Below are 14,064 nucleotides of genomic sequence, written 5' to 3' on the forward strand. Positions count from 1 at the left end.
GGACTCCGCAGCTACAAAAAGCCTTTTCTGTCTTGGGAATAAGCGTTTTATTGACAGCCTCTTGAGCTTTTTGTGTGTTTGTGTTTTCTTCACCCCAACACACAACGTCAGAGAAACTGCTGCATAATCTAGCTGTTTTAAAGAACCCTGTGTTTCCTGTGAGACCAGCAAGGAGAGTGGGTGATATTCTGTTTAAAAGGCAGCAGATATCACCTAAAACTAGAAGATTTCTGAAGAAATTTCAAACGGTGCCAATGCAGCTACTGCGCAAAATTCCAGCTTAACTTTGTAATATTCTAAGCTAAGAAAAACATACCTACATGTTGATGTATGAACTATATAAGAAGTGTTAAAGCTGCACACACACACACTGTGTCTGTCACTTCCTGGCTGCCAATAGAGAGGCAGACAGAAACACAGACTTGATCAAATCATAATTTTTTTAAACTGTGAGGCTGAAGACTGATATAACATGATTTTAAAAAGATGTTTCTACAGTGTTTTATGTAGGAGATATGAGAAATTAAAAACACTTTTCACTCCCAGTTTGTAGAGAATTTAGAGCTAAAATGTAACCGAGTCTGGGAGGCCTGGGTGTGCGCTCTGTGTATTCTTGGGGGATTTGAGAGAAAATCGTAAATCCTGTAGCAATGAGAGACACACTGGGTGAAAGAAGACAAAAATCCCTACGTTTTGATGTATAATTTATATATGTAGCAAAAAGAATAGTGAGAGCAGGAAGAGTTTGTTTGCAAAAAATGTAAACTTTTAGACTTTTAAAAAGTTAGAGAACTAGTTAAATAATCTAACATAAACTGTAATTGTGTAAAACATATCAAAATGCAACTTTAGACATGTGAAGTCCAACTTTCTGTGACACATTTAAACTTTGAATGATGTTTCTACTGTAACGTGTGTCTGAGCTACAGAGCTGCAAAGAGATTTTTTGCCCTAATCCCATTAACTGCCATTATGTTTTTTTCATACAATTCTTTGCAAATTGTGTATAGTTTGTACAACAAAACACTACCCCTATCATAGCAGGCTATTTCTGATCGAGACACACATTTGGATGTTTTATTTCAAAGCTGTGACACATTACAGGACATTTTTAATAAAATAGTTTATAAATAATAGTGCCTTATGTAATGGCACCTTTAATTAAAGGAAGCAAAGCACAAATCCTGAATGTCTCTGACTGGAAGCTTTGCTGTCCTCGGGTTTCATAGCGGTGCACAAATGGATTCAAATGAACCAGGAGAAATGAGCACCATGGCTGTCAAAGCTGCAGTTAGAGACTCATCCTTCCAGGCAAACAGCTCTATGGTTTGGGGAAATTTTAAGACTGTGGCTCAAACATTAGGGTTTCCGGCTGCACATGTCCAATTCAAGAGCGTGCAAGCTGACAGATTCCCCAGAGGGAGGCCTGTGGGGATTTGGTGCCTATTAGAAAACTACTTGGGAACATTTGGTGGTCAGAGCGGCATTATCTGTCATTATATTTAGAAGTACTCGCTCAAGTGAGGAAAAAAAAGGAATCAAATGAAGGAGAAGATATCTGTTATGGACATCTTAAGTTATCAGTTTTTATCCCCTGCTGGCAAGAAGTTAAATTAGAATAATAATGTGTTTGCTTGTGGCATCCATGTTTGTCTGAAGGCAAAATATCTCATCAACCACTGGCCAGATTTTAATGAAACTTGCAGAAAGTAATCATTAGATGCACACTTACAGCTGAGCCAACCCAACTAACCCTAAAAAAACACACAAAAATGGCTATAACTCAGTTAATTTTACAGATACTGAGGGAAGATTTAATGTGGTAGTAGCTGAGAGTCATTTACACACATTCTGAGTGTGACATGTGATTGTACATAATGTTATCTTTAAGGTTTGACCAAAACGCCATTTTAAAATGTAACAATCTTAGTCTAAAAAAGTTCTTTCAATGCATCCTTTCAAGGAATGATAAGCCTTTAATTTTCTAAGTAAATAATTACAAATGTGTTTCTAAACAGAGCATCTTTTGTGGTACTGATACATTTACTGAAATAAATATTCCCCCACCCTTTAATCAGACGCAGTCAGGACCTCAGGAGACACTGTAAACCTTAGCGGTAAATTCTTGTCACATTTTGCAACAAAACAACAGCCTGTGAAGCCTCACGGTCTGCAGTTTCTCACCTTTCCCCAACAGGTCTGATGGAATCTGATGCTTCCTGCGAGTAAAGGTCGACAGCTGCAGCAGCGTGAGCCGGTGAGAAGTGCAGAGAGGGTCATGGCCGAGCCCTGCTCATTTTCTGTAACTTGTCATTAAGCCTTCACAGTAGAAATAAAAGAGCCCGACCATATGAGCCGAGGCATAAGTGATTTATGGCACCCTGTCAGGCCAGGAGTAGGAATGTTAATTGACACCCAGTTCCCAGTGTGAGAAGAAGCAGATCAGACTGGTACATAAGAGTAAAAAAAAAAAAAAAATCACTTTTCACCACTCTGTCCTCAGATCTGTTGTTTTTATGAGATTATATACTTTGTTTGGGTGATTCAGAAAAGGACTCATGGGTTTAACCCTAAAGTTGACCTCATCTATATTTTAAAGCTGTTTTCCTCCTGAATTCCACAAGATGACATTTTGAAAGCTGAGTTTGAGTCAGAAAACAAAAAGAATGCTGAAAATGTCGAGGTTCCTTTTCCAGGCTTTGATAAGTGCTTGTTTTCTTGTGTCCCTCTGGCAGCGAGCTTTCTGCATTCCGTGTGGGTGTTCAAACAATTTGTCTTCACTGGAAGCGCAGGGGGGGAAAAAAGGGATCATTTTAGAGATTCTGAGATGAAAAAAAACCTCCTATTTTAAAAGAAAGTGTTTAATCAAAGTCATTTTCTTCAGACAGTGCACAATGTAACGCTCCCTACGGTAACTCAAAACACAGCAGGACTTTGCTGCTAAGTTTAATAAAATGTTTGCAAGAATTCTGCAAAATATAGCTTCTGAAAAGCACAGAACTGCATTTTTTAAAGAAGCTGTGAAGGTTTTTAAATCCTTCTATGCTTCCCACATTATTATTTTTTATTGAAGACTTCTCTTAAAGTGCATTCAGTTTGAGTTTTTTATTTTATTTTACATCAACACACATTAACCACCTTTGACAGCAAAACAACAAAACTCTTCATAAGGAAAAATCATAAAAACGCTTGTTTTTAATTCAAAACTTTAAAAACCCAGATATTATCCACTGCTGCAGATCTGTTAGGATATGTGTTGGGGGTGACTCTCAGCTACTACCACGCCAAATTTGAGCTCAGTATCTGTAAAACCTACTGAGTTGTAGCCATTTTTGTGTTTGCTGAGGCCACTTACCTGTGGAAGCCATCTTGAACTGGATTGATCTCCAAAGTTAATCAGTTACAGATGAATATCAGTAAAATCCATCCAGCAGCTCATACGATCTTTTGCTGACACTGCAAACAAATGACAAACACAAGAAAAAACATTATTACCCTTTCGCCTTCAGATTTAGACGATAATGAGGAAAATAATAAGTTTTTTTTAAAATAACTAAACAAAATGTGAAGATTTTGGCTCTAAAAGCTCTCCGATTTGGACCAGTTAAATGTTTTAAAATGAACACCTGCCCAGGAGATCGAGCAACGAGGCCAGAATTTAAACATCATGTAAAGTTTTCTTCTCCTCCTCTCAGCTGTGAGCCTGACCTCTGATTTGTGGCTGAATCCGGTGATTTGGCTCAGCAGCTGCAGGCAGAGAAACAGTCCAGGAAAACTGTGATTTGTTGCAAGTCATAACATTTGGAGGGTTTTGTTGTCTCCTCTGTGGGCACCGACTTCCTCGTTTAAAAAGGGAAACAGGCTTTGGTTGTTTTATTGCAGTTGTTAAGTTTGGGGAAAAATAAAACAAGCTTTCTACATAGTTGGTGGATTTTTGCGTTTTTGGTTCTTTTATTTCTCACACAACTATAAAACCCTCATAAAATATATCATGCATCTAGCATAAGGCCCTAAGAGTGACATGACACGAAATGTTCTTCTGTTCGGTCTCTGTCATTCTGTGTAAAACCTACATTTACGATAATGTTTTTGCCTTTTTCTGTGTGTGTGTTCGCTTGTCTGTGGCGTTAGCAAAATGTCTCGTGAAGCAGTGGACAGATTTGAACGAAACTCTCAGAAAGTAATGATTGGGTTGACATCTACAAGTGATTATTCTTTGGAGGCAACCCCATACAAGATGGCTGCCACAGCTAAGCAGCCTTAACAAACACAAAAATGTCTACAACTCAGCCAATTTATTATACATTAAGCTCAAATTTGGTGTGATAGTAGCTGAGCATTATCCTTAACACATACTCAGAGTATGTGGCCTAAACTGTTGGAGTCAACCTTATTTGCCTGTTAGCAAAATATCTCATGAATCACTGGATAGATTTTAATGAAATTTTCTAGAAAGTAATCATTGGATGTGCGTCTACAACTCATCAACCTTTGGAGTCAATCCAATTCAAGATGGCTGCCACAGCTAAACGACTTTAATCAACACAAAAATGGCTGTAACTCAGTCAGTTTTAGAGACACTGGGATAGAATTTGATGTGGTAGTAGCTGAGAGTCTTTCACAACACACAAGAAGAACCATTCATTTACAGCCTTAACAGGCTGATAGCTTCTGAAGGAATAATGAAAGATATGTGACTTAAAAAACCCAACAGCCTTCCTGAAGAATGACACAGGTTCAAGAAACCTTAGTAAACACTGATCGTTGCAATGTTGGTTTTTTTTCACTGTTTTAAAAACTCTTGTGGTTTTAGTTCAGTTAAACAACAAATAGATGTTATCCTTGCAATAATAGTTTCTTTCCACTAGATAATTTTATACTGTAAAAACACTCACGTCTCATTTTACTTCCAACATTTCATTTGTAATCTTGACAGTCCTTAAAAAGTTTGTTTTTCCCCTTCGGCCTTTTTGGCTTCTGCAGCTTCAGTCCTTTTTTTTTTTTTTTTTACTACTTTTTTTTTTCCTTAATTGCAGCCAAAATATTCAGCACATGAAAAATGCATTTTCTCCCATCAGCTAGTGCAGTCTTGTTTAAAACAAAAAAATGTGAAATTATTTACAAGATTCAAACTTTAAAAAACAAATAAAAACTTCTCTTTTTAACTCTGAGTGTGAGAAGACGACTGCTGAGGCAAACCCAAATCAGATGAAACTCCGCTACTGCTACACTGTTTACTAAAAACAAGAAAACTGACCACATTATAGCACTTCAGGCATCACTCACTTAGTTTTCAGTCCTCGGATCACTAAAGTACACGTGTCAAAGTCAAGGCCCGCAGGCCGGATATGGCTCTTGTAATATTTTTATCCGGCCCGTGAGAGAACATTTTAAAAAAGTGATAGACTGAATCTACATTCACAAAACAGCAGGCAAAAGTGGCCTAAATATGATTTTGTTTTACTTTAATGATCTGATGGTGAATTTCTAAGGTTGTGCTGTAAAAAAAACAGCTAAATAATGCAAGTATGAGACTGAGACTGTATGAAACAACACAAAATCTAAAATGGATCGGATCAGTATCAGGGACAACATATAATCTCGACTGGGATTTCATTAATAATGTTTGATTTTGATGTGGAGAAAGCAACAAAAGGCATCTAAATGAAACAGATTAAACCTGCAGCTGAGATAAGATGTCAGGACATGAGCTGATGTGCAACAGAGACGCTGCTTAAATCATGTATAGTTGTTATTTTTTCCAGTTTTTCTTATTATTTTAAAGGTGAGTGTTAGTAGTTTGGATTTTTCTTTGGAGACTTTTTTATACTTGTAATCAGAAAAGGCATTACTAAGAAATAATAAATGAAAAACTGTTCTAATAAAAGCAAGGCACAATAAACTAACGATGTGTCTTGTCAAAATTGATGTTTAAGTAAATTATTATCTCATCTTAGGAAGAGATAATTCTCTCTACATGGATCATTTGACGTATTACATTTGAAAACCTATAAATAGTGACAGAGACTGACCCTTGGCTAGAGCAAGTTTTTAATTTTTGAGCCCCCATGTGTTAAAATCATCATTTAAAACTAGTGTTATAACACGGAATGGGAGCAGTTCTGATGTCAGTGCAACAAATATAAATGTAGTTTTGCTTTGACCTTTTTATTTTGTTACAAATTTGGCAAAGACACCGGCTCATATCTCCTGTTTCCAAACAAAAACACAGCGAGATGTTGTGCTACAAAAGAGACAAATGTGGGAAAATGAAACATTAAACAATCTTTGTCACGAATGGCTGATTTCCATGTGAACACGATAAGGTGCAGCGGTATAAATATGATATTTGTATATTGCCTTAACATTTACTGTTTGCAAACTCTAAAATAAACATCCAGCGGAATGTCTGGGAGACAAACGCGATCCGGAGCCTTGGTTTAAATGTAATAATCTGGGCGATGTAATGTGAACACAGGCTGGAATGTGTTAGATAAGATGCTGTTTTAGTGTTTTAGTGTCGAGCCTTGCAGAGCATTACAACCAGGACGATTAGGAGGTCAAAGGTCACGCAGATATGTACACAAAGGTTCTATTCAGCAATCAAGGTTCTCACTGTAAATAAAAGTCTAAAGCCTTTCCCTGTTGCATTTTAACCTTCGCTTTATTCTATACCTTTTGAAAAGAAGTTGCTCAACTCGAAAAAAAAATGACGCACAGCTGACTTGTGATTGACGTCCGTGTAAAGTGAGAAAGCCTCTCCCGGGCTGAGCGGGGAAGGTCGGAGTCAGACAAACACCGGTGAATGAAATGAAACGATGGCTCCGTTTCAAAACGAGCAACAGTCAGAAATAAGATCCAGGGCCTGGTGGGGTCACAGTACACATTAGGTGTGGACAGGGAGAAGTGCAGCGGCGTGGCCTCGCCCTGGTGACTCAGACCTCGTTTCCACAACAACATCAGGGCTTTATGTTGCAATCTGATACATGGGATTTAATGCTCGGTGTTTTATATTTCTTTGTTGCACACAGCTCAGTTTAATAAAACACCGCTGTTGGATATCTGGAAACACTGAGATATTGTTTTATTTCCAAAGAACCAAAGACCAGTGATTCATTTTTCTGTGCTTTCACCAGCAGCTGAATCAGGTGCTTGAACACAGCAGGACGAAACGAAACCAGGACATGCTGATTTCTGACCGAATTAAAGTAGTCTTCATCAAAATTATGATGAACAAAGACAGAAAACACCAAGAGCATGAAAAAGGCTAGAATTGGCCTTTTCTATTTTTCTTCAGCTGAATTCTGTCCAACTTCACGTCAGTTTGCAAGTAAATACCACCTTCACAGCATAAATCTATGTTTAACAACAACTCCAGTGTGATTTTTTTTTTTATAACTCTCTAAACTATTGTGGTTTCCAGACAGGAGCTGAGTCAGCCAAGTAGCTTGATTTGGCTTCCTGTGGACCATTAAGTGATTTGATAAATGGATTCTGGGTCTAAACTGAAGAAAATTGATGGAAATATTTCCATGCACGCTTACTGTAACTGGGAAAAAACAAGTGAAACTGTTGGTCAGTGAAGTGAATGTTTAGAGAAAAAAAATGTATGATTTTTTTTGGCAGTTTATTTTCTTTTTGATTTGTGAGAACACGGAGAAATCTCAGCAGGCAAAAAAAAAAATGAATCAAAGAATTATTTAATGTCAATGTCTATTTATTAAGCACATGTTAAACCACGCAAGCTAAACCAACGTGCTGTACAATAAATAAATCAAACCAAAGTAATAAAGATGCATCATTTCAGTAATAAAAAAAGAGATAAAGTTAATAAAAATCAATAAAACAATCTAAAAAATGAAAATTTAAACTAAAACAAGCTACTTAAATAAATTGTTTACTGTCTTTTGGGAAAAATGTTAAGAGAGAAAGCCTCTCCTTTTTATGAAACATTTGAAAAATTAGTCCAGACCTAAAATCTACCACTTTTCAACCCATGTTTGTAATTAAATGAACATCTTAAGCAACAGAGTTTTAGTCGTTTCAGTCAAATCTTATAAATGGAATCACAAGTGATCTTGAGCAGCGCTGTGGTAGATCTGTTTGGAGTATGTATTAAGGATGACTCTCTGTTACTACCACACCAAACTTTACCTGAAGATCTGTCAAACTGACTGAATCAGAGCCATCATATGGCAGCCATATTGGTATGGATTTACTCCAAAGTTTAGTCAGTTATAGATGCACACCCAATGATTACTTTCTGAAGAGTTTAATTAAAATCCATTCAGTGGTTCATGGAATATTTTGCTAACATGATTGCATGATTTCCCATCTTTTTAAAGGCAGCTGCTGGTAACTAATCTCCCTTTTCTTTTTTTTCAGCCGGTGCATCACTTCTATTTGTTTATTGTTACCAGTAGCTGAGGGAGTTTTAAGTGCAGTGGGAGCTTTTGTTCTCATATACATGCAAACAAGATATGGGATCTTAAACCAACATTGCTCCTGTGTTCTGCAAGTGATCACAAATATCTCCGCCTTAAACTTAGCGTGTGGAATGTTGTTATTATAAGACAAGATCAGCGTCAGCCGCCTGCAGCTTCCACTGGGCTTCAGTGTCATGTGATGTACAATGTTCCACTCCAGTATAATAATGTTGGATGTAGAGTAATTGGATGTATTTTGGTTTTGGAGTGACTTGTAAAACCTGTCCAAGGACAACAGATGAGAAACAGATTTTTGTCTAACTCTGGTACATTCACATTATCCAATGTTCATTAAGATTTGCTGTCCTTCATAAATAAACCAACAAATAAACGGACAACTGAACAGATCTTAATGAAACTCAGAAACTAATTATTGGATGAACATCTGAAACGGATTAACTTTTGGAGTCAACCCAGTTCAAGATCGCCACCACAGCTAATCAACTTTAACCAACACAAAAATGATTACAACTTTACAGATCCTGAGCCAAAATCTGGTGTGGTAGTAGCTGAGAGTCATGCATACTCCAAGTGCTACACGTTGGGTGAAGTCTCTACTTAAAACTTTGGCTTTAACTGTTAGACTCAACACTGCCTGCATGAAAGGCGACTGGCGATAAGCTTTCTTTCAAAGAATGCTCGGCTTTAGATATTAAATGCATCAGTTCCAAAGTTTTATGTTCACATTCTATGTCAGCGACTTTAAAAAGGAAGCATTTGCTCATGTCAAAGAAGCATAAAACATGTTAAATCAAAAAAATTTGCCACTAAATTAAAATTAGCAGCAGTTAAAAATAATGGTCCATATCTGTGTGTTTATCTTGATTCAGAGCGGCAGAATTCGAGTCGTGATTTGGCTCCAGGGAGATGCTGAGTTGATTTACGGTTCTTTCACTTTTCAGGGAAAATAAAAGACGGGCTTCTGTTTTGCTGTCTTCTTTTCACCATCTATCTATTCTGAATTCAACCACTCCCCGCCTCCAGAACCCAATCTGTCAGCCCGTGTGAATAAGTGTGGGAGAGTCGAGTTTGAGCCTCGGGTGGCAAAACTGGACTCGGGTCACTTGAAGTGGGCGCAGGTCTGAAAACTTCCTATGTGACCCCCTCAAATAGGTCGGTTGTGTGAGCACAAAGAGCCTTTATGCTGGCCGGGATGTGTTGATTGTTTGCCTGCTTAGAGCCGGGCACGCTTGCAGTGAAAATGACGGGGTTGGAACTTTTTAAAGACTGGAAACTACAAAAGTGTAATTAAGGAGAAGATAAAGAAGGCATTTAGCAGTCAGGATTCCTGAGCTGCATTATTTTCCATTGTGCATCTGTTTGTGTTTGTTGGGTGGCTAATTGTTCTTTTACTGTTCCGCTGCTCTGTGAATCTGCTCTGCTATGCTTCCAGCACGCTAACAAGCTATAAGCTGTTTACAGGAATATCACTGCTGCCCTCAAACCTCAACCATATTATGATTTATGGAAAGCTGTGGTCTCACCAGAGATTTGGGCAATTACCAAAGTCTTTTTACACATTGATTTATGTCTCGGTGAGGGACTCTAGAGCCTTTTAAGTTGTGTAAACTGGAACACTGTGCCTGATAGTTGGCCATTTTTGCATAAGGAGATGGTTAAAGTTTTGCAGACTGAATTTATTTCCCTCTTGTGAACCTTTTATTCTTTTAAATGTCCCATCATTAAGAAACAGCATTTCTGAGACAAGAGAATTTCTCATTTGCTAAAAAAAAGTCTCGTTTCATCTCATCCCACTCTTTTCAGGCACGTTAGCACTCTGTTGTGGCTTGAAATATTCATAGTAAAAGAGGCCGTGTCCTGCGTGGTGGAAATTCCCATGTAGCCCAGAAGCACTAAGGAGTGTATTCTTTCTTAAAAGTAAAGCAGTTTTATCGCTTGCAAGGGATCTTTGGTGCTGTAAAAGCTGACATCGAGCGGTTTGAAAATCAGGCCATGGAAATCCGAAAAGGTTATTTCATTAAACTGCACACAGCTTTTAGTGATGCAGCCAAGTCTCTGATGTGCAACACCAAAGAAGCTAAAGGGACAGGAAAATTTAAAGATATAATTTCAGAATGCACACATGCAGCTTTCTCTGGACGGCGAAGAACTGATCATACCTGACATCAGATTTACATCTGAGCCAATCAAGCAGCCACCGCTAAAATCAGGGTTAAACTGCCTGAAGGTGCGGCACCACTAATGGTTAGCAGATGTTGGCTCTTGAACATATCTCACCATGGAAATCTGTGCAGCTTTGAAAAGCCTTCTTCACTCCTTTTAGAAATATAAAAATAGATTTGCTTATCTATCTATCTATCTATCTATCTATCTATCTATCTATCTATCTATCTATCTATCTATCTATCTATCTATCTATCTATCTATCTATCTATCTATCTATCTATCTATCTATCTATCTATCTATCTATCTATCTATCTATCTATCTATCTATCTATCTATCTATCAAATAGATAATTAAATAATTAATTCTTTAACTTTCTGCAGACAGTTTGTACATCACAAATTAAAAGCCTAGTGTTTCTTGAACGAATGCTTATCACCCACCTCCTTTCACGTCAGAGTTTTAGCCAAAAAACATATTATGATGTGGCTGGAGTTACAGCCGTTTTAGTCAAACCTTGTAAATAACGTCATGCGTGATCAGATGTGATATTGTGAGACCTTGAGAGATGTGTCACCACACCTAATTTAGCTTCAGTATCTGTAAATTTGACCGAGTCATGGTCAGTTTTATATTGGCTAAGGTTAATTAGCTGTGGTTGTCATCTTGAATTGGGTTTGTCCAAAAGTTGATGAGTTGTAGATGTACATCCTATGATTACTTTCTAGAAAGTTTCATTAAAATCTATCCAGTGGTTCATGAGATATTTTGCAGATCGAGCTGACTGATAGGTAATGGAAAAGTTGTAAAAGCAGATCTTGTGAGATCAGTTAGCACTTGGAGTATATGTTGGGGATGACTATCGGTTACAAACAAATACAAGCAAAAACATAGTCGTCCTTTTGCCTTTGGCAGCAGAAACTCTTACTGATGTAAAATACCAACAGTGACAAAAATGGCGAGGCATTAAATCTCCAAAGAGACTCCTTCATGAGAATTTCTCCCTGATTCTCCAAACTGAGATTGCTCTGACTGCTGGCCACTGCAAGTAAAACTTAAAAGAACTTAACTATTCCTTTAAACATATGTTCCTAAAAACTGCTTCCATAGGTGCAGTCCCATTTTAGATTATAGGTTTGGGCGCTAATGAACCACAAAGTTTATTTCCTCTTTCATTCTTAACCACATTGTCTTGAAGTTTTCTCAGCCTCGCAGGTGTGGAGGCAGACTTTGGTATTTGTCGTCTGTTGAAAGAGTTCGACAAGCAAGAACAGGCTCTACATGCAGCAGCCTTGACAGGCAGGCACCGAAATGAACCGTCATTCCACAAACAGCTGTCAAACGCATAGTTCTGCTGCGTCACCTTAACCACATTGGCCGGCTCCGGCAGCAACCTCATTGTCGGTGCCCACTGATTCTCTAATACAAGAGAGGCAGGATGGTGCATGAATGCACCTGCCTGCACCTGCCTGTAGACTCAGCGCACATTCCCACACTTCAATCTATGGCTGTGACAGCTGCTGGGTGCCTGTCTAAACAATGCAACGCCATCACTATTCCTGACAATGCAGCCTGCGAAAGTGAGTGTGTGCCGCTGCCATTTGGAGGGTCATTTTAGGCAAGTCAAAAGGTTAAAAGACTGGAAGCTTCATACTTTTGCTGGCAAAGTTTCAAGTTGCATTGCTTCACTGGAAACTCATCTGGAAAAAAAGTATATTAAGTGATAAAATCTCTCGACAAAGTTAATCTGCCCACATTTCACTCGGTGCAACGTCACCTTACTCGCTATCGTTCTTTTAAATATTTTTCGGCACACCTAATTGCAGCAAAAGGTCATAGTGAGATATAAAAAAAAGACATGTTGATGCTTCTGAAAACTGACAGCTGACAAGTTTAAAAGTTTTACATCTTTTCTTCCTCCAAAGAGTGTGCCACCAAGAAAAGTTTGAAAACCACTGATCCACACCAACAACGTGCTCTACTTACAGTTAAAAAGAATAAAACCTCTCCGTTTTTATGCATTATTGTTCCTTATTTAATAATATTTAATTGCTTTGTCACTGTGTTGAACTCTTATCACTATGTGGAAAATATAGACCCAGCAGCAAGAACACCATGCAACCAAACTGAGTACTTCTTTCATTACTGAGATTTCTCAAATAGCTGACATGTTTTTCTGATAGACTCAGTCCTCCCCTGCCGGAAAACCAGAGCTGCACGTGTTTCTGCAGAACTTTCTTTTCCAGCAGCTCATTTAATGCTGATTTGCCTTTTTTTTTTACCCCCAAAGTTATTGTGCTTCATTCAAGTCTGGCAGCAAACTTAGCCAGGTCATAATTTTCCACTTTTTTAGTTTTTTTTCAAGTCTTTAGTGCTGTTGGTAGGGGTTTGAGTTATCATGCAGAAATGTTCCTCTGATTTTGAGCTCTTTTCATAACTTTTAACATAATTCAGATGTGCAGAGAAAAGCAGCCAAAAACTGCATCAGTGAAAGTTTTGTTTTTCAGACTTTATTGTTGTTGAAAAACAAAGCTTTTTTTTAACCTTTTGGTGACCATGTTTTGTTGATATCTCTGAAAGAACAAAATAAATTCCCTTTAGCTGCATTAAATTTCTACTTTATGACCTTCTGTTTTCATTTCAGAAAGAAACCCAGACCCTGTCACACTTTATTTTGGGCCTGTAAAGAAAAGTCTTTGTCATAGAGCAGTTTATATTTGAAGAGAAATCAAATGTTATTCTTTATTTCTATCTCCTTAAACTTTACCTTTAAGTTGAGCTGCATTCACTGCACCTCGGTACGATGGGAAGTCTGAATGTTTTGCTGCTGCTTTTTTAAAAATATTAACTTCAAAACAAAATGAACCAATAATGCCCTACCAGTATTTTAAATAGTTTCTTCATGAGTAAATATTAACTCATTACTGTTGCTCTTTAATGTCTTTCCATTTAGTCGTAGAAATGAAAACTTTAGATTTTTCCTTGAGCTCATCAAACAAAAGGAACTAATATTATTGTATAAAATAAATAGAAACAATTCTTAATATTAGCATAAAAAAGAGACAAATGGAGCCCTGAATTTATGGAGACAGATATTATGATGTCAGCGGTGGCTGCTTGATTGGCTCAGATGTAAATCTGATGTCAGGTATGATCAGTTCTTCGCCGTCCAGAGAAAGCTGCATGTGTGCATTCTGAAATTATATCTTTAAATTTTCCTGTCCCTTTAGCTTCTTTGGTGTTGCATATCAGAGACTTGGCTGCATCACTAAAAGCTGTGTGCAGTTTAATGAAATAACCTTTTCGGATTTCCATGGCCTGATTTTCAAACCGCTCGATGTCAGCTTTTACAGCAAAGTAAAAGCCACGGTGGGGAGGTGGGATCCAACCACCGGGACAGGTGCTGCGGCTGTGAACAACGCTGCCCGTTCAGGGTGCCGCTCTACTGAGGA

This window comes from Kryptolebias marmoratus, linkage group LG8, assembly GCF_001649575.2.
Source record: "Kryptolebias marmoratus isolate JLee-2015 linkage group LG8, ASM164957v2, whole genome shotgun sequence".
Lineage (NCBI taxonomy): Eukaryota > Metazoa > Chordata > Actinopteri > Cyprinodontiformes > Rivulidae > Kryptolebias > Kryptolebias marmoratus.